Source organism: Falco peregrinus, chromosome 3 (genome assembly GCF_023634155.1).
Source record: "Falco peregrinus isolate bFalPer1 chromosome 3, bFalPer1.pri, whole genome shotgun sequence".
Taxonomy (NCBI): Eukaryota; Metazoa; Chordata; class Aves; order Falconiformes; family Falconidae; genus Falco; species Falco peregrinus.
Window position 1 is genome coordinate 88,162,597 of NC_073723.1, and position 21,943 is coordinate 88,184,539.

The 21,943-nt window shown below is 47.7% G+C and overlaps 1 protein-coding gene across 2 annotated transcripts in view; it reads left to right on the forward strand.

Annotated features, from left to right (window-relative positions):
- The first annotated feature begins 6,023 nt into the window (after positions 1-6,023).
- The window catches only part of SLC45A4 (solute carrier family 45 member 4), a 90,353-nt gene continuing 74,433 nt past the window's right edge, over positions 6,024-21,943 (forward strand). For both annotated transcript variants that reach the window (XM_027779110.2, XM_055800713.1), the window contains exon 1: positions 6,024-6,301. The gene's annotated coding sequence lies outside the window, so the exon portion shown is untranslated. The remainder of the gene's footprint in view (positions 6,302-21,943) is intronic.

The window sequence follows — 21,943 nt, forward strand, 5'->3', positions numbered from 1 at the left end:
ATAGCCTTCTATGATGGAAAGACTGGCTGGGTAGATGAGGGAAGAGCAGTGGATGTTGTCTGCCTTGACCTCAGCAAGGCTTTTTACACTGCCTCCCATAACATACTCACAACTAAACTCAGGAAGTATGTGTTAGGTGAGCGGACAGTGAGGTGGATTCAGAACTGGCTGGATGGCAGAGCTCAGAGGGTTGTGATCAGTGGCACAGGGTCTAGCTGGAGGCCTGTAGCCAGTGGTGTTCCACAGGGGTCAGCACTGGGTCCAGGTCTGTTCAAATTCACCAGTGACCTGGATGAAGGGACAGAGGGTACGCTCAGCCAGTCTGCTGATGTTACAAAACTGGGAGGAGCAGCTGATATCCCAGAAGGCTGCGCTGCCACTCAGCGAGACCTGGACAGGCTGGAGAGCTGGGCAGAGAGGAGCCTGTGAAGTTCAAAAAAGGCAAGTATAAGGTTCTGCACCTGGGGAGGGACAACCCCACGCACCAGTACAGGCTGGGGCTGACCTGCTGGAAAGCAGCTCTGTGGAGAAGGACCTGGGAGTGCTGGTGGCCAGCAAGTTGCCCATGGGCCAGCAGTGTGCCTGTGTGGCCACCAAGGCCAATGGGATCCTGGGGTGCATTAGGAGCATGGCCAGCAAATTGAGGGAGGTGATCCTCCCCCTCTGCTCTGCCCCGGTGAGGCTGCACCTGGAGTGTCCAGTTCTGAGCTCCCCATTCAAGAGAGGCAAGGAACTTGTCCAGGGAGAGGAGCTAGCAAAAGACTACATAGATGATTAGGACACTGGAGCACCTCCCCGATGAGGAAAGGCTGAGAGAGCTGGGCCTCTTTTAGCCTCGGGAAGAGAAGACAGAGAGAGGAACTTATCAGTGTCTACAAGTATCTTAAGGGACAGTGTCAAGAGGATGAGGCCAGGCTCTTTTCAGTGGTGCCAAGCAACCGGAGTAGGTGCAACAGGCACAAACTACAACACAGGAAGTTCCACCTGAATGTCAGGAACTTTACTGTGAGGGTGACAGAACACTGGAACAGGCTGCCCAGAGAGGCTGTGGAGTCTCCTTTTCTGGAGGCATTCAAAACCTGCCTGGACATGATTCTGTGCAACCTGCTCTAGGAGAACCTGCTTTAGCATGGGGTTGGACTACATGACTTCCAGAGGTCCCTTCCAAGCCTGACCATTCTGTGATTCTGTGACCCCAAAAGCTCTCAAATGACCCTAGCTAAGAGGGACTGGTGACCAGCTGTTGTTTCAGAGTCATGGGGTTTAAGACACATGGGGTGTACAGTACTAAACAATCTGCCCTCCTGCAAAATCCATCACTGACCACCTCTGTGAAACCCTCAGTTTCTTTCTGACCAATAATTTTGCTGTGTTGATTTGAAGATTTCCAGCAATGGAGAACGTACTCTCCAGCTACCCTAGATGGCTGATTACAGTGGTTCACAGCCTCCACCAGTTACAAACAGGAGGGCATCTGACTGAGTTTGAACGTATCTGGCCTCAGCTCCAGATCACTGGGTGCAGTTCAGTTTTCTCAGTGTGGCTGGAGTGTTGTCACCCCTTGGCACCTCTTTGCATAGGCTTTGTTCGGGTCAGCTCCTTCACTTCTGCACTTCACCACTGTTTTGGGCACAGCGGTGTCTGGTCATCCTCACTGGTTAAGAAGAGACCTTTGTCCCTTGCTCTGATCCCTTTGATTTCCCTCAAGGCCATATCTTACACAAGATCTGCTCAGATGTTCAAAAACACAGAAGAGCCACCCCAGGGCTGGGCAAGGCCACATCAGCATCCTGCTTCTGCCAGGCAGGTTTCTCTAAAAGAAATCATCATGAGGGTGCAAGACAGACACACAGATCCTGTGGATGCTAATATCTGGATGTATTTTTATTAGAACTTAACATCATGTGCTGTCAGTTTCCAGCAACCCCCACCACACACATTTTCAGTGATCCTGGTAGTGCCAGCAGACTGGGACCTCAGTTCCAGTTGTCCTACTTTCTTGTTTGTTCATGGGTAGAAGCAGGTAACCTGTCCCCAAAGCATCTCGTCCTTCCAGTGAAAGACTGCTTTCAGCCTGGAGACAGACATTTTCACTGCGTTCAGGTCCAGCATGCAAATTGTTCTCTCCAGGAGCATCAGACCCCTTCAGCACTCTGGGCATCTGCAGCTCCCTGCGCTGGAGGTTGGTGGTGTGAAAATCTGTGTCTGCCTTGTCCTCGAGTCCAAACCCTAGGCAAGTGGGTGGTTGAATCGCTGCAATAACCCCCACAAGCACAAATACACACAAACCCCATTAAAAGCCTTTTGCATGACCTCAATGACCTGCCAGCTGGAGACCTTACCCCAGTTTCTCTCGCACATCTCCATGGCCATTTCATCTCTGTTGTGGTTATTTCACCAAAACTGTTTTCTGATTTAAATTGAACCTCCTCCCCAGTATTCAGTGCTGTCAGAGAAGCCGCTTTGTCTTTCAGCCACCAATTTCATGGACATTTTTGATATGCCAGGTTCTGCCAGGTGGGACACCACAGGATCCCTCAGCAATGGAAGAGCTGAAGGGATGATCCACGTCATGGCTGAGCTGCAGCCAGATCTCAAGAGGATCAAGAAAGGGAACACTAGCGTGTGAGATCTGACAGGTTCATAACAAACCCAGCTGGCTGGCACACACACCAAGCCCAAAACACCCCAGGCCACCCCCCTCCCACCCTCCTGATACCATCACACCCCTCTGCATTTAATTAAAAAAGGATTAAAGCAGGCTGTAAGGACGTGGGTGACGGCTGAGGTCAGGGGGTGCCTTGCAAACCTATGCCAAGCCCCGCAGCTGGTGCTGAGACAGTGGGCTGTCTGGTGGTGATGCCAACTTCTCCAAGACTAAGGCAGGTCTAATCTGAGACCCAGGCAACTTATCCAGGCTGCTTGCCTCTTGTAGTGCTGCTTTGTAAGGAGAGCTGCAGGGCAAGGATGGGATCGGGGGTATAGCAGCCTGCAGGGAAACACTTATGCTGATGGTAAGAGAGCAAGCAATGGTTATGGCATTCCTCTGAGGCTCTGCACTGTCCTGTTGGCTCTTCCCACATCTTGTGTTTGGCTGTGTCTCCTTCCAGAGCTCACACCTTTATCCCACACAACTCATGTGCAGCCATCCCAGACCTGGCAGTGAGCTTTGGCTTGGGCAAGCAACTCTGTCACAACAGTGCAGGCCATTCCAGCCTGTTCTCTGTTTCCCAAAATATGAATGTTTCACCAGGGCAGATCTCAGAGGCTTTTTCCAGCCAGCCAGATGCCAAGCAGGTAGGTCCTTGCCAGATCCAGCCTCACAGAAAGCCCTGGGAATGTGCCTGTGGATGACACATAGTGCCAAGGAGTCCCCCATTTTACCTGGCTGGAGGAGCCATGGTCATAGATGGCTGGAAGTCACTTCCACACAGGGGTTAACGCTGGGATTAAAGTCTCATCGAGTTTCGCCTTCAAGGGGGACATTTATTCACAGGAGGGTGGAGAAAACCTTAGCTGACTGAGGCCATGCAGAGGTCTCTGAGAGCAGTCGATGGCATACGTGGGTAGCTCTCACATGGAGAGAAGCAGAGGGCAAATCTCAGCAGGAAGGGTAGGGGCAAATGGTGAGACTGTGAAAGCTGGAATTTGCTAGCACAGAAACAAGGACATGGGCCCAGGTCTGAAACCTACCCCTGAGTGAGAGCACACACTGTGTGGTGGCAGGAGAAGAGATGTCTCAAGCTGATGGATGGACACTACTGCACCAGTGTTCCTGTTGGGAGCCCTTGGCTTCTCAGCTTGTATTGCTGCACAGAGTACTGACCTGCAGGATGCAAGTTCACCCCTTCTCAGCAGCTTCATGGCCCTCCCAAACCTATAACATAGGGCCAGCCCCTGCAGGGAGGACAGGTGAGTCCATGGTATGTAAGCGCTCCCCATTTCACCCAAATCATTCTCACATCCCCTAAAGCATTTCTGTTCAGCTGCAAATCCACTTTTTTCAGAGTGGCTTGTCCATAACAAGCTTGAAAACCTCAAAGAAGTTCCTCATCGTTTTTTTAGCTCTTTCTGCTATGAATTTATTGCCTTCCTGTCCATAGCCTAAAAAAGCCCTGCTCCCCTCAGAGCAGGCTGCTCTGTGCAGGATCTGACCTTTCTTATAAATGCTGCCAGTCCCAGTGACCTCAGTAATGGCTGCTGTCCCCTAACCAACGCATCATCCTGTCACCCAGCCCTGGAAAGTTTTCTCCTTTCTTACCTTGCACTTGCCAGGGACTGGCTGATTCATCCAATATCTGCCTTAGGCAACCCACGCAGCCACTGATGATTGAGTTACTTAACAATTAAGCAGAGCCTTAAATCTTTGCAGCACTTAACATGTACTGACTAATTAATCGAAGCACCTATTTGAGGTAGGTTAGTTCAGTCTTGCGTGTAGCTTCCAAACATGCCCACAGCTGCCTCGCAGGTCGAAAGCACAGGCAGGTCTATAACAGTGATAGGAGGCCCACCATCCCTATTGCCCACACCTCCTAGGGACCCATGCAGCATTGCCCCTCTGCGTCGCAGGACCTGCTGCAACTACAGAGGTCACTGGGCCCAGGGAACCATGTCTCAGAAAGCTTGAATGGGCTTTTCTTCTAAATCTTCTCTGGCCCTGCATGGCTGCTTCGTTCCCTGGCTCTCCCACCACCAGTGGGGCATCCTGCACATCCAACAGCTGAAGCCAACTTGCTCAGACAAGCAACAGGCCAGGCTGCATGAGGCTTTGCCAGACCTCAAGCACAGGTAGGAAAAACCTTTCCCTGGGACACAGCTGGTAGCCAGCCACCAGCCTCGTTGATGCCAAAGAACAAATCTGGCCTTCAGGACAGTGACAGGAGAGCACAGCATGCTGCCCTGCCACCCCCTGCTTAAGTGTCACCCAGAGGGAGCCAGACTTTCCCTGCAGCCTGCCTATTCACACAGGCTATCTCAGCCACATCAAAACCCACGTCCCAGTCTAGGCTGTCAGAGGGGAATCTGCCTCTCGCGTGGATGAGTTGCAAAGGAGCTTTGCGCAGATGAGCAGGCTGAGGAGATGCAGGGACACACCCCGGGGTTACTCAGACAGTCCGTAACAGAAGTCATTACCTAGGTGACTCCTAGTCCTGGGCTTCAGGAGAGGGAAAGGGGGGTTTGCCATAGCTAAAGCTACGGGTAGAAACTCAGAGAGCTGAGTTGCGTTCCCAACCACACAAGTCTTGGGGCCTGGTCCTGAGCAAATCATGTGACTTTTCCCTTTTTCCTCCAATACAGTCACTTTTCACCTAGCTAAGACTAAAGGAACATTCCCTGTTCTTGTGCCACACAGGTTCCCAACCATTAGCTAAGGCCAAAGCAGCCATTAAAACTCCTGGCCATGCCATGGTCCTCTTGCATTTAATAGTACAGGTTCCCCCCAGCACAAGGACAGAGACCCCAGAGGTACATGATGTTTTTTGACTCCCTGCCACCAAAAGGTTTCAGCCCATTTGAGTCCTCCAAGTAGCTCATGCCCTTTCCCTGCCTCCCTGTCACCCCAGGGCTTCAGCACGGTGATATCCCCCAACCCTGACAGGCAGGTGATGAGACTTGAGAAATGCTTGATGCAAAGGACCTGGCAGCAGAAAGGCACTTTGTCGACCTGGGGGGTCATGAAGAAGCCAGCCGGTAAAAAGTTTAATCTGAACAACCTTGCTCAGAAAAGCCAGGACCAGCAGAGTGAGGATCTGCTCAAACTATGTGGACTATATAACAGAAGGTGCTGGCTTGAGTCAAAAAAGCATCAGCATGAACATTATAAAGGTGTCTCTGCTGCTCATAATGGTACCCTTCATGTGCCCTCCATCTCATGCTGCTGAGGACAGGGTTTCTGCCTGCCCTGTGGATGTACCATTTGCTTGCTTTTTAACATGTGTCTACTACCACCAAATGCAGAACAGAAACTTCCTCTCCCTGTGAAATTTGCCCCAGAAAACCCTGAGTTGTAAAGCAGAGGAACTTGTAGACCAACACTTTACCTCTGGGTCGTAAACCATCACATATATTAGCAGTGAATATTTTTTTTTTCCTTGCCTGAATTATGTGCTGATCTCATTCATCTTGGGAAAAGCACAGGGTGTTCTCATCCAGGCTATACCTGGCAAGCTGCATACACTGTGACAGAGGGAGCGAACTTCTGAGCAAGCTCTGCAGTGGCTGCTGTCGGGCTTCTTGTGGTTTATTTCTTGAGCGAGAGGCCGGCTTCTTCACCTGGCATTCTTGAGAGAGATGAAGGGTAAGTCAGCAAATCAGCTTCATGCACTGCAAACATCCTCTGCTTTCAGCCATCGCAGAATTAGCTCAGGTCGGGATTTGCTGGTAGCTGGGTGAGAAATGTCTGCAGGGCTTTCTCCCCCCCACCTCCTCTGGAGGGAGAAAACAAGCAATCGTGTTTAATATGCTGCATGGAGGCAGTTGCAGGAGCTGTAGTACCCGGTATGGCTCAGCAAGCACTGCCGGGGAAATCAACAGGGAACATTCCTGATGCTATTTTAAACATCGGCAGAAAATGCGAGCTAGCAACACCGAATTCAATGGGGCTGCACAAAGCCAAGAGCAGCGACAGAAGCATGAGCTGCCTGCCCATGCAGCAGGGATCCCACACGCCACAGAGCGAGCTGTTCACACCAATGTGTGGGCTGCTCAGTCGGTCGCTCGGTTTGCTGGTATATTTGCTAACGGTGACATTGCTTTGACACATCAGCTGGTAAGCCCGCGTCTGGATGCCTCGGTGTCATGCAGGCACCTCTGTTTCAGCCCTGGGGACAGCAGCTTAGATCCGCTGGCCGGGGTTAAAAATTAATCACAGCTAAGCTGTTCAAAGGGATCCGCGCTGCCGCCAAGCCAACGTGAGTGCTCTGCGCCTGCCAGTGCAGGTGGAAGTTGCATGCCTGGCTCCAAGGGGGGATGCAGCTCTTGCCGGGTGACTGCCGAAAAGCGCCCCTGCTCTGCCAGCTCTCTCTGGAGCCTCTTGCCTTGCTTGCCTGGGAGAGGACAGAAAGAGGGCATGTTGCGGGATTGCTGCAGCCGGTGGGTGCTGCTAAAGGCAGTGTGTGAGATTAAGGGCTGTACATGAGCGTAAAGATACCGCAGCAACCCCTAGTTTAAGAATAATGAATACTGCGGGTCTGGCTACTGCAGGAAATGTCCCTTTTGTAAATCATGCTGTTTGGAGCAAGAAGAGCAATTAATGCAGATTCTGCTGTAGCTCATTTTGGTCGGGTTGATTTGGGAAGAGGATGTTTGCTGGCAGCTAAAGGAGGCAGCCTGGGAGACTGGTTAAGACGCAGGATTACCAGACCAGGCTGGTGTTTCAAAATGGTATAATAATCTCAAGGCAGGGGAACATGGTTCAGTATGATTTACTTTCTGAGACAGTCAGGAGGGGTGAGACCTTAGCTTAGAGGGCTCTTCTTACCTTATTTTTTTTTTTTTCCCCAAAGACAGAGCCTGTTTTGCAAAGCCCAGACACCACAATGATGGGCACTGCTGAAAGCAGTTATCTTGCCTGCCATCTGAATGCCAGGCCTTTTCAGAAATAATGTTTGTGCAAGCAAAACAGCCCAGTCACAGAGGAAATTTTTAATGCCCTGGTTTTGTGCATGGGTGTGTATGCATCTGTGTCTGGGGGAGGAGGTGTGAACTGTTCGTTGCACCCCAAATCTTGTCTTTGCAGCCATAGCATTGCAGTAGCTGTGATGATGGGTATTACACAGGCAGGGCTGTGCTCTTAAAAGGACAGCCTAGCTGGGTGTAACACAGTGATCGTTCCTGGTGCTTTCAGTGCTCACAGTCTTGGGCATCTCATAGTTAAAGCTGGTGCTTGTTTCTCAAAAGCTGGCATCAAGCACCCAGTGCTATGAGTGCACGGATGCAGCAAGGATGTGAGGTCTGAGTTCATACACAACTCCAACTGGGGCAAAGTAGTGAAAATGCCAAGGAGGGCAACTTGGTAGTGTTGATTTGGACAGGATGGAGATTGGAAAGGAAGGCAAATAGCAACAAATCCTCCTGGAGAGGAGGCGACCAGGGACCAGAATGGAGAGACAGCATTTGTGGTGCTGGGACAGCTCCTGGGGTGTGGAGGGGCGAGGTTGTGTAGGCACATGTGCATGTGATGGCAGGGACTGCTCCCTGCGCTGACCCATCTCTGTCTGCACTCACCAGCCAGTGCATGAGGTCACAAATGAGAGATTTTGTGTGTCTGCAAAAAAAGGGACCTTTGCTCCTTCCCCACTTCTCTATTATAAACTTCAGATTCAAACACTGCTTCAGCTCTCCTTCCAGAAGGAAAAGAGCAGTTTCTGTGAAGGCTGATTTTTTAAAAGCAATGGCATAAGGAACCTAAAGCACAACCTTCCTCCTGCATAACTTTACTCTGTTCTAATTCCCAGTGGCTGCTTCAGGACTGATCATGACCAAACTATTCAGCAGTGTAAGGGTGCTTCCCCTGCAGAAGCAGCAATCTGCCATGGATTGCTGCTTCATTTTCCTTAACTACAGGTTTTACACTAAATTTATGGTCTGTATTATTTTGTTTAATATGGTTGAGGACAAAGGACCTTCTGTACCAAGCAACCATATTAAGTCATGCCTATTAAACTTCACCCTGTGAAACCAGAGGGGCTAACCGCTGCAGGCTTTGGTGGTAGTCATGCTGTTTCTAGCCTTGAAGATTACAGGAACCTAGTGTAGACCAACATCAGTATTGTCAGAAAGGCTGGAGGTCTGGTAGCAGGAGAGCAAGAACAGTGCATGAGGGAAGGCTTCCAGCTCTCTGGCTTGCAGGACGCTTCCAGCTGTCTTTTATTTTCAGCCTTCGCCTAAGGTGGAAAAGGAGATGGGGGGTGGGGGGTGGGGGTGGGGGGGGTGGGGCGGGGTTGTCCCTTCACAACTTATTGATAGTTTGTTATGCAGGGATTGAAAGGAGTCTCTGGCTAACAACTGGGCATTCCTGTCATTTATTTCCTCCAGCAGCTAGTGCTAATTCATGATCTGAATCTCCAGGAATCTCTTCATCCTCTTCTGAAGCATGGTCACTGCTTTGCTTGGCAGGGATCAGAAACCTAGTTATAATCTGCTAATAAAGTGAGTGTGGCATTTTAGCCCTCCCACCTTCCCCCCAAGAAGGGACCAAGCACCACCAGTAAGCTGATCTTGGCTGAGCTGCTCTCCTGGACTGACATCCACAGGGTGCCTCTCTCTGCCATGAAGGTCTGTGTCAATGCAAGCTGCTCTGAGAAGATGGATCCAGACCCAAAACTAGGTGAGGGCAAAGATCTCCAACACCCCAGGGCAAGGGGGATTAGATCACACGGAAAGCAATCACCTTGCCAGCGGCTGCACGCATATGCTGAAGCAACCACGTAGCCCACAGCTTCTATACAAAGACACTGACCTGAACAGCAGCCAGATCATTTTTTATGAGAATGCACCATTCTTGAGCAATTTTTCCAGCACATCCCACGCAAACAGGTTTTCCTTGAACACCACATGGCAGCATTTACCATCTCATGCCAGCTTTCTTTTTTTTCTAATTGTAAAGTGTGGGGGCTTCTCACGTATCACTTACCGTCTCTATGCTGGTGAGCATAGAGTCTGAGCATTGTATCCTTGCAGACACAAAATCCAGCACTAAACCTTTTTGATGCAACCAGTTCTGCTGAAGTCAGGCAAGATCCCATCTTTCTGCAGAAATCTGAGGCCTTTGACCTGACACCTATATACCAGTCTAATAACATGTCATTCCTCTTCTCATCACTGCATCAGCCTTCCCAGGAAGCCCATGTTGACTCTTCCCAGTTTGCATGCAGTGGGTTGCACTGCAGAAACGATGTTGATCCTTCAAGACTGGCACTAGCTATTATTGTCCATGATATTTTGCTAAATCAGCTAAATTCTTGGTGGTAAAAAAGGGACATGGAGGGAAAATGGATAGTGTCTGTAAAGTCAGAAGTGACATCCCACACACTTGTGGCCCAATGTAGCCTGTGCCCACTCTGACCTGGAGTTTAAGCTACTGTGAAAACAGGGTATTTTTAAGGCATTATTTGGTCCAATTTATCAACTTCCACTGCACAACAGTACCTCGGGGCAGACAGGATGTATCACCAGATACATTAATTGTACTTCTTCGTTAGTGGCGAGTGATGGACATGTGCTATTTTGTTCCTAACTAAGAGAATGAAATAACCAGAATCTCTCCCTGCCCACATGGGAGAGCTGGAAGGATGATTCTAGGGGAGCACGTCTGCTCCCTGGCAGACAGTCCTTTTTAATCTGAGCTTGCAAGCTCATCATGTCCCTCATTTCTGTATGCAGGAGGGAAGGGGAAGCAAAAGCAGTGCTGCCTTTCCTGCTAGTCTGGCCCTTGGTACCCTGCACATTGACCTGACTTGAAGAGCAGGAGAAAAAGAGTATTTGGATCCCAAGATTCAAGATGATCTAATGAAAATTTCCCCTGTGTTGTCTCATTCAGCAGAAGACTGATATTCTAGTTCTTTCTTGACCCTGATCACCCTGAAAAGTCCTTTAATTTTAACCTGTCAAAAAAGGACTAAGGGATACAAAACTTGAGCGCCAAACAAAACAAAAAAAAAATCAGCAGAAATTTAGTATTTTCCTTTATTTGTAATGTGATGCACTAAATAATGCTCATAAGTTGCAAATGCCTGGGGAAAACTGTTTTCATCATACAGTTTTACAAGGGAGAGAAGAAGCAAATCTTACAGTCATGCAAAGGTGGAGTGAGCCTTGTCCCTGTGCAATGCTGGAGGCAGACTGAATAACCTTCTAGATCTCCTCTACTTGTCCTGTAAGACCTATTTTGGGGTATTTGAGATAATTCTTAGCTAACTGTTAGGCACAGGAGCAGCTTCCAACTGGGATCGTGACTATCATTAGCTGGGAACTCCTGTGTTTGACTCCTGTGTTCACGAATATCAAGCAAATACCTGTTAGGAGAGGGAGGGAATGAGCCAGGTTCTTCTCAGTTTGTGGTCCATGGGCTACTTGCCACTGCCAGAGGATTCAGTGTGGTTTGGAAGGGAGGAGAGGGTGTTTCAGATAACAATTCTCACATGCACAAGCTAACAGAGAAAACACTGATAAACACACAAAGAAAAACACAGCTTAACTTCGCTTTAACAACCCATGAAAACCACAGCAGCAGTGCTGCACAAGGTGGTCTCAGCATGCTTGCATCCAAAAAATAATTGGCCTCAAGAGTGAAAAAAACGTTGATAACTGCTAATGCATTATGCAGTTCTCATCTGAACATCCTAAGCATCTGAATTTCGCCCTTAGTGAGCTGCATTAGGCTGCAGAGCAGCCTGCTATTGGAAAGCTTTGGCAGTAACGGCAGAGAGGCTGGATGCTCTTGGCATCCATTTTGACAAGTCTATTGTGCAGATGGGTTCACAGAGCTGTACTGGGTACCACTGGGAACAGTGGCCTCTTCTGCGACTGGGCAAGAGCTGTGGCTCTCTACACGTTGTACAGTATCCGCTTTGGCCTCCGGCACAAAGCCCTGTGAGCAACGAAGCCGGGACCACGTTGCCTTTTTGTACGAAGTCTGGGCAGACACATCCAGGTCACTCGCTCCAGACAGCATTCACGACCTGCATTTTTGCCATCTTCCAGTTGCCTGGAGGGGAGCTCAGTGCCTTGGCAGCAGCCCTGTTACTGTCCCCAGGGTCTCTGGGATGTGCTGTCTGCTGAAGCATGGCCGGAGCGTGTAGCAGCTCAGGCATTTGGGAATAGTCCACCACATCCTGCTTGGATGTGAGGCACCTCACGCCATGGGGCCTTTTGGGTTCATTTAGGCACACAGCCCATTCTCCACTGGCTGAAGGGAGATCCAAGAACCGGATTTAACTGTAGCTCACCCTCCCCTTCCTTCTCCTTGATCCTCTAGGAGGAATAAATGCAAAAGAGAATTAAGGTCATCCACGGACAAGGCAAGTCCACGCTAATCTCTCTGTGGAGCCTTGGTGGAGTCCAGCATTCGAGCTCTGGGAACTATTGGGAAATGGATAATCAAGCAGGAAAGGCCAGATTTTGGTAGCTGTGAAGAGGGGAGGCACACTTTACCCATGCCACAGAAAGAAAGGTGAGGGTTTCCTTCTGCTCCAGGCTTTGTACACTAAAGTACTGGAAGACAAAAGACTGTGCAACTTTTCTTGTTGGGCTAAGGGAAGGGAGGAGGGAAAACACAATGGCTCAAGAATGATTTTCACACCCACAGGGCAGCTCATTTCTGTACATACCCCTCCCATGCTTGCTCCCATGGCATTTTTAGTACTTGTCCTTGTATGCATTCGAGAGGGAAAGAAAATCTGACAGTACATTCTTCCAGCAGATCTTCCCTTTTTTTTTTTCCTGAGGCCAGCTATCCATCTCAAAAAAGACTTTTCTCAACCATCCTGGAGAGAGAACCGAAAGTGCAGGATCAGCTGAAAAAGATAAACTTGCTGCAAGCAAACCCGACACCCACTGCAACATCCAAGAGACCAGAAACTTCATTTGCTTTGTTTCTATACAACTGATCAATTGAAACCAATCAATGGAACACTGTGGGTTAGCATGTTCCTGCCTCCACTCCGTGGGCTTGTGGTGCCGCCTGAACAGCAGATCGGAATTAGCCTGCACACTAACACACACACAAGCACACCCTCCTCCAGCGAGATCCCACGTCCTCTTGCACACTTGTTTTGGCTCTCAGTAAGAAAGGCCAGTTCAAAGCAATCATCCCAGCTGACAGGACGTATCATGGATGTCTATTATCTAAAGCTCAGCCTAGATAAGACAGAGATTTTTACATCCCTTTCCTCCCAAGCTTTCTCCCTAAATCTTCTAAAAGCACAGTGGGCAACAAAATGCGTTATCTGCCATGCAGACACGGCTCCTGAATGCCACCTCACACCTCTCTTTTGAGGTCCATGAATTTAGGCTGCAGTTGAACCTTGTGGATTTTTTCAAGCCCAGCTTCTCCAGCCCTGCAGGTAAATCTCTTACCTACCTCTCCCTTCCTCTGTTACTAAAGTACCTTCAATGGGCCCTGTTCATGCTTCGCTTTTACCCATTCAGGATACTACCATGGAGATTTTTCTCCTGACCTCTCCCTTTTGTCTTGCTTCCCAGCCTCTATCCCTCCACTGGCTCCTCCCATCCCATAGCATCAAACTCAGGTCTTCACTCTCAAAGCCCTGTGACTTCTCTGACCATGGCCATTCCCTCCAACAACCAGCCCACGATGGCAACCTCTGTGGACAACCTCCTCATACTTTCTACCACATCTTTGGAAAGGGCTCCTCAGAAACATCCAAAAACCAACGCCACATCAGTCCCCCCAGCCCCTGGTAGAAACCCATCTTTGCCCCCAGTATCTGCACAATGGTCAGATTGCCACAGACCATACTGGCAAGCATCACTTTCCTTCCCCATGTTCCCCTGTTTGCCTGAGTCCACCCATTTTCCTATGTCTCAGTCTTGGAAAAGCAAATGTAAGGGTTTGTTGCGTAGCACAGCTTAGCCCAGCTGCAGCTTCTTGTCCTATGGCAACAGAAACCAGGAATAATAATAGCAAGGGGGTGACTCATTAAAACCAATAACCTCAATAATTAGGCTTACTTAACTTTTCCAATTATATAAACAACTAGGGAAAAAATATCTTAATCTCTTCCAGTATTTTTTACTTTTCCAGTTTCTCACACAGCAATTGTCAGTATTGGGTACTTGTCTCAGTCAAATTTCCTCTCTACACAACAGTAAATTCATAGAGTGAGGTGAAACATTTGCTTTGCCCACATTCTGTTAATGCTAAAGACTCTCCAGCACCTCTTTGCTTCTGAGCAAGGATAAACCCAGCTGCAGCCCTGCCTTGGTGCCGACACTGTTCCAGCTGCCGTTGCTATAGGAAAAAAAAACAAAGGCAGAACTGTCCAAGTTTTGAGTTCCTGAAAAATTTGTTTAAATCGGCAGGGATAGAATCTGGATGCAAATTTCTCTCCAGATCTGATGCTCAGTGAGTGCATCTCTGCCATCCACCACTGCATTCAGCTGCTGCTGGTTGAAGTTGTACCTTGGACGCAGCCTCTTCTCTGCTACCCCTGCTACCTGCCCCTCTCTAAATGACTCTTACCTGCCCATTGCCTTTTGTCAGGGGCAGAGAAGGAGGCATGGACCAAGACAAGAGCTGTGCATGGGATTAAGAAGCCATCAGAAGTGGGAGAACACTTGGGAGAAGGAACCTGCGGGACAGATGGGCAGGTAGCCTGGGGGCAGTGGAGCAAAGAGACTGGGACAAGGTGGCTCGTGAGATAAGGAGCAGTGCTGGTGGCAGAAGGTGAAAGAGAGGAGACAGGGACCCAGCAAGAAAGTTATGAGAGGACGGGGCTGAAAAGAGGATGAAGGGACCAAACTGGGAAAAGAGGAGGGCTTCAGACCCCTGAGCAGAGCCTCTCACTCCACTCCTCTTCCTCAGTCCTTCACCTTGCATTTCAGGCACACCAGGACCTTGTGTTCAACTCTCTTTTTTTAATTGCAAAAGATCTCAGCATCCTGCAGCTCCCAGGCACAGTGGCAGCAGGAGAAGCTACTGAACCAGCACTGCCCTGGAACTGGCTGCTTAGATCCCAGAAGGGCAACTGCCCTGATGTCAGCACTGGGGAAGCCTTAGTGTAGACAAGACCTCAAGAATTTGACCTCCAGGCTGTCAAACCTGCCCTATAGCCCTCAATGCCCCCAAAACACCCAATGAGTACAATAATACAGTGTTAAAAATGGAAAGTGCTTATGGAGAGACATCAGCTTGCTTTGTTAGGCAGTAGGCAGTTGTATGTCCTGCAATTCCTTTTGATGTAAATGTGTGAAATTACACATTTATTGCAAGATTCAAATGTAGCCATGGCAACATGATTATCAAACAGTTGCATATGGAAGTGTAAATCCATAGATTTCTGGTTGGTGAGATTAAACTGCCCAGGGACAGGGCTCAATGTACACCAAGCCCAGGCTCTTCATGTCCAAAAGGAATCAGCTCTGGCTTCGGTGCCCGGGAAAAATTCATTTCTTTGCATTCAAATTGTCTCCATTCAGCTGGGCTGACCACCAAGCAGATGCGGAAGGGTAACTGTACAAGTTGATACCCTCAGCAGAGATACATCATGCACCTTCTTGCACACTGCTACACAGGGCAGCACTGTCTTCAAGGCTGGTTTAAACAAACTCCTTTGCTCAGCCTTGCAAGGGCCAAGGAGAGTTCAGCCAGAAGCTGCGTCTCTGAAGAGTGGGTTTAAGTTACACTTTGAGCAATCATCAGGCTGCATTCATAGATTTACCATGCAAGAAAACAGGCTGGGCAGCCAATGGCACCGTGTTTGGAGCAGCCAGGGCATTCCCCCACCCACGGTGTGTTCATGTGACAGCGATCTGGTGACATCTGAAGCGAGGACAGGAAAGCTGGCATGTGTACTGGCTGCAAGTAGGAAAAGGCTGCGCCCTTACAGCTTCAAAACTGTGACCTTGCCGGCCATGCCTTGAAAACAGGGCCCATAAATTAATTTTCCACAGCCCCCAGTTACAGGCTGAGCCATAGTATTGCAGCCAAGGAAAGTCGGTTGCAGTCTTCTGCCTTCTGCCCTGGGCATGAGGCAGGCTCCAAAACCTCACGTAGCAGTGTTTGTACATAGACTGTTTGTACATAGACTGTGCTCAGCTCTGAGCCCTGTTGTGTCTGGAGTGATGAGTATATCAAGTGGGCGGTGAAGCAACCGCAAAGCTGTTACTAAAAGAAAAAAAAAAAAAAAAAAAAAGGAACATGAGGAACATGCACCCCAGCACGGAGGCAGGACAGTGGGGAGGAAATAAAAGTTTTAAATGGACACACAAATTTTGGCAGAATTTGGATGTAAATGAAAACAGAGTAATGGAAGTGCAAATTTGTCCTTGTTTTGCTTTTCTCCAGAGACTTGAGGAGGCTCTTTCACAGAGAAACACCAAAGCAGGGCACGGTCCTCCAGCAGGCACCTGGGAGGTATTCACAGCCCTGAGGTTTGGGTACCTGAGGCAAGACCCCTGGCATCCCTCTGTAATCAACAGCAAAGCAGGTTACACCTAAAATGTTCAATGGCAATGCCCACAATCTATCATATAGAAATTCACAGGGTGGCTTCCTTGGTAGGATGTTCCTATAGTTAATTAACCTCTGATCCTTATTTCCAGTGGGAACATCTCTTGTTTCTGTCTCTAGGAAATAGCTCTTGCAGCACTTTGCCTAACAGATTAGACAGCCTGCTCAAACCTGGTACCTTCTTCTGCCACAGGTATTTCTGGGGACAGATCAAATCCCTTTTAGCCTTCTCTGCTGCAAGGCAAACATACCAGAGCTCCACCAGACTCTTGTTTCCAAACCTTCTCAGTATGTGAAAACCCACATCAGCTGCCTTCCTCAGTTACTTCCTCTGTATGGTGAGGTTTTATAGCAGAACCTCTTTATCTTTGCTCAGAGACTATTTTAAATAGTACCGTTTCACAGCATTTTTTTGTCTTGGAAAAAAAGATAGGCTCATGTCAATAAAGACAACCCTTTCTCAGTAAACATGAGGCTTTTGATTTTAAAAGTGACAAATAGTGTTTCTTAATTTAAAAACTATTAATTTCCACAAGTTGTTTTAGAAAATTAATAAAAACTACTGCTGCACTAACTGCTGTTACCAAAACAATTTTCACATCAGCTTCTGCCTGTGGCCATGCAGATATGGGTCATTTCACATACAGACTTGCCTTCCAGGCTGCAGCAGGTTAAGTATCTGATTTTTGGTTAGCCGTAAATTATCGCTAAAATAAAGGCACCACAGCCCTGCCGTTAACGCTGCCTGATGCAATGCCCAGACTCCTGCAATGTGGGAGTGCCAGCGTGCTGCCGAACTGTCCAAGCCAGGCTGACGTGGCATCTACTCCCCAAACATGGTCTCTCCTGCTTGAGAAAATGGCCCAAACCCCGCTAAGAGGGGAGGTGAAGCTGTTGCCTGCATCTTCTCGGTCCCTTCGCTGCACTGCCCGTTGTAGTCCTTTGATCTCTGTAACTGGAGAATACTAATGGGAGCACTAGAATCTGAAGTGGCTTAAAGACATTTTCTTTATCTCTGGATTAGTGCTGGGAGGGCATGAAATCTGCCAGCGCTCCGCTCAGAGCAAGTCAAGAGCTTTCTGCTTCTCGCAAAGGTTGAGTATGCTGAGTGTAGCGGCCTGCCTCACTACAGCATGGCTAACTGCTTTTATGAATGGAGTTAAAAACAACAGATGCTGTGAAGCTGTTGCTAAGAACCTTTTTTTTTTTTTTTTTTTTTCTGGTGTCCTGACTGCTCCAGCCAATGTAAGCCACAGAGCTCCCAAACACCACACAGCCCTGAAATCAAGGAAGTGGGCAGGAAAAGAAAAGCACAGGTTCCCTATCTGTTCTCTGCCTGTGTTTAGTTGAGCAGTTACACAATTCCAGATCTGTGATTATTCCTGGCAAGGTTTGTTCGTCTCATGGGAGACTTTTGGAATAACACGGTGCTTTTGTAGGGAGTGTCAACCACCAGGCGAACGTGCCTTCCAGATCTGTTGTTTTTTTTTTTTTTAAATAATAATGTAAGTAATTGTTTCTTTACAGTTTGGTCTTTGCCTTTTAATGACTCACATTTCTACCTTGTCAGCTTTCAGCACAGGCCCTGCCCTCCCTCCCAGTACTACAATCCTCCCAGATCTCACCCACTGTGCCAGGTCACCCAGGGTGAAATCATGAAAGATGAGAATCCATTTTGTCAGCGCCTTGTCCAGATGTTCTGCTTACGGGGGCTGCTTTTAGGGGGCTGTAGAAACTATGGGCACGGCTGTCAGCAGGCATAAAAAACGAGGTGCAAGCCTGCCTCTAATGCTTTCAAGTAGAGGTTTGTCTGTGGTTTATTATTTGGACAAATCCAGATGCATTTTCACAGAGACAGCAATAGACTCTGATCCCCAGCACTGCTTCTGTGCCAAGCGTCTCAGTCCTGTTCCAGCCTCCTGTGGTGCAAACATACTCTTTAAAATAAAGAGGGAGAAAGCTTAAACATTCATAAAACTAATTCTTTAGTTTTAATCTCAGTGAAATATGACTGCACCTTTTTAAAAAGTTTTTTTTGTGTGTGTAACTTTTCACTTTTCCTTCTTCTCTGAAAAATGTATTCAACTTGAGGCAGGGAGCAATTACAGAAAATTTCAGGCTGAATGGTTAAAGCACGGCCAACTTGTAAAGTAATTGGAAACATAGAAGGGAAAGTGTTTGGTAACATGGGATAAAAGATGCTATGTAAGTGGAGGATTCTTTTTTATTGCAAGCTCTCCTCTCTCCGATACTTTAATTGTGTTTTGCCTGATCCCTTGACAGTTCATTAATTTTTTGTCCAGTTGCAGACTGTTGAGTGCAGATAAATTTCAGGCTATTATGGGAACACCCTAGAAGTTTATATAGAAAGGAAACTCTCTGTTTCCTGTATCATCCTTCTGGGGATCTTGAAAGAGTTCACAAAAGCCACTTAAGCAAACTTTCTTTTCTGGATAACGGAAGGAAAGGAAACTGTGAACAAGCAAACAACACTCAATTCCATGAGACAAGAGATACTCATAGGTCATTAGAGAGAAAGTAAAGTCAATGAATGCAACACACACACACACGCGCACACACACACAGTACCTTGTACTTGGGAATTCTGCACCTGTGCACTATTTCTGATCTATAAAAAGGGACCTCATGCAAACCTCCAGTGAGACAGGTGGTGGAATATCTGTCCCTGCAATGTGTGAAAACTTTCTGAAGTTTTTTGCAATTCAAATACATCACGGGCTGAGTTGCAAATGGTCATGGATCAGCTGAACAGCTTCACTTTCTTCCCGTCATTAACAGTACAGTTGCCAGAGGTCTGCTGCAACCAGGTCTGTATCTTTTGTCATGTACAAATCAAAAGCATAGGTCTGAGTAGCTGTAAGTTTTGCTGGGTCTGGCTTCAAGTGCAGAATTCAGATGGAGCTCAGAGAGCTGAGGCAAAACACAGCATCAAGTGTGCAAATGCAGCCTCTGCCTCCAAGCCCTGGAAATATTGGGAACTCCAATTTCTAGGCTTGTCTCTGAATTTTACACTAGTTTTCTAAGGGTGTGAGGTTGGTTCAACAGTATGCCGCCTTTCCTAAACGTCTTGGCTTCAGCTGCATTTCAGAGGGAGATCAAAACCACAGAGTAGATGAAATGCTGCAAGTTTGTTAAAGTAAGTGCTTAAAGGAGGAGTTTTGCAAGTGGCTCACCTGGAATATGGATTTTGTGGTATTTCAGATGAGTAAATCCACATGGTAGAAAGACCTTGTATCTGCTTAAACCACAGGAAAACAGGTTGAAGTTTGCAGTTAACAGAAAGGCACAGACCTGTAAGAGAAGAAACGGTTTGGGGCAATACTTGGCTAGCAGTAAGCAAAGCAGGGCAGGGGGGAGTGGAGTAAAAGGGGAACAATACAGCAGCATCTCTCATTTCTGGGAAATGAAGCTCAAAACAAGCCAGAAGGGATGATATAAAATACATATCCACTATAAAAAACACTCGCCTTTCTCAGAAGATGAAGAGTTTGTGCAGCAGGGTAACTGATGATCAATATGAAAGGACCAGGCCATCTGGTAGGTCATTTCCAGGACTATCTATCAGGAGAAAACAATCTACGTTTCAACTTGGTTCAGTGCCCTGTACTCCCTGAACAATCCTCTGAACTTCCTCAGCCATGCTCCAACCACAGCCTCACCAAACCATACTGAGAGGTCATGGGGAACAGTGTTGCCTGTCAGGGTTCAGAAAAGAAACCCTAAAGGCAACATCATGGGTTTGCTGAGCACCTCAGAAGGCAGGTGAAAGAGAGAGTGAACTACGGTGCCAGCAGCACCAGGCCTGCAGTTCAAGTCTGGTAGATGATCAGACTTTTTTTAGGTAGGGTTTGTAGAAATAGGACAAGGGGGAATGGATTTAACCAAAAGAGGATAGATTTAGATTAAACATTAGGAAGAAATTCTTTACTGTGAGGTTGGTGAGGCACTGGCACATGCTGCCCAGTGAAGCTGTGGATGCCCCATCCCTGAAAGTGTTCAAAGCCAGGCTGGATGGGGCTTTGAGCAACCTGGTCTGGTGGCAGGTGTCCCTGCCCATGGCAGGGGCTTGGAACTAGATGGTCTTTAAGGTCCCTTCCAACCTGAACCGTTTGATTCTGTGATAAGAAAAAATGAGAGGTGGTTGGTGGCTGTTCTGTACTTGTATCATTGAAGGGATTTCTGTCTCCAAGGGCACTGACTGAATTTTTGAAAGGCATTTAAGAAAATATCAATTGTGAAAACATTTTTTTTCTGGCAGATTCTGCAACATATGCTTCTGGTCTGACCAAAACCACTAACAAGGGGAAAAAAGAGTGAGGAAGATACATGAAACTTTTGCCAGATGGAAAAAAAAAATATTTTGTTCAAATTTGGAGTAATCCATTCAGGCCAATTCTTTTTTAATTGGGACTGGGGAGGGCCTTTTTTGGCAGAAATACAACTGATTACTTTACAGGAAAAATCTAAATGCCTCAAAAACATTTCTGCTGGTCTCTTCTCAAAGTTATCTTCAGGAACAGTGCTTCCCTGGGGAGCTTGTTAAACCTTCCAAATAACCTCATTGCTAGGAACTTTCTTTCCTCTCAGTTTTATTAACTTCTTTATCTTAAGCTATAACCTCTTGAGTCAGCTCTCAAGGTTGCGAATAATCTCCGTTCAAATCATCACCTTCGGAGCTTCTGTCGTCATTCTGTGCTCTGGCCCAGGTGAGCGCTAGGACATCCTTAGGGAGAGCATCTGTCTGGACTCAGCATAAATACATTGCCAGTCCAGAAAAATGGGTTGAAACCCATTCAAGTAGAAAGGATCTTTATTCTTATTCTGACATATTCAGAAAATAGTCCCTGCTGCATTTTATTCACTAATAATAGGAGAAGGGGGGGGGGGGGGGGGGGGGGGGGGGGGGGGGAGCGGGGAGGGAGTGCGGTGGGAAAGGATGGGACCAAAAAAACAGTAATACAAAACTTCTGGTCCTACCAAAGCAGCCCGGGGTCTTTGAGGTACTTAAATTTGGAGCTTAGTTGCCAGGCTCTGTTTATAGATATGGAAAGAAGCTGCTGAACTGATAGGATTGCCCAAGTAAGAAGAGCAGCAGGAAAGCACATCTCTGTTACCTTCCTGATCTCACTGCTGTTGGCACAGTGTTCACACACAGCTCTACAAAAGAACAGTGACACCTCCAGGTCCCCCTCCAGCAGGTTGTGTTGTAGGCCGGGGAAGATCTGGAAAGTGTTTGAGGAAGATTATGAAGTTGCTTGAGAAAGAACTGGAAAGTGCAGCTGTTTCTATAGGGGTTGGAAGTGAGAACTGGAAGGTGACTTACCTACCCTGGAAGAGACAACACGATGTGAAAGGGCCTGACCATTTTCTGCCAGCCTCTGCAAGCTGAAACAAGGTTTAGGACTGTCACATGAGTCAATGTGGATGGTTTATTCAACAGAAAAGTATTCAATTCTTTATGTAGGGTTTTCTACTAAACCAGCTAGGTGACCAGAGCATATACAATCCGCAGATGAAAAGGAAAGGGAAAGTTGCTCCTTCTGGGAGCAACTAGCTTTTAAATCATTATAGCTGCAAAGTAAAACAAGACTCTTAGAGCAGAAGTGTGCAGTATCCACACTGTGCTTCAGATAGCAGGACTTCCCCAAATCAAACATTGCCTGAAAATTGATGACCGGGGTGATATTCAGTTCTAGGAAAAGGGGAAATTGTTGAACACAACTGTTT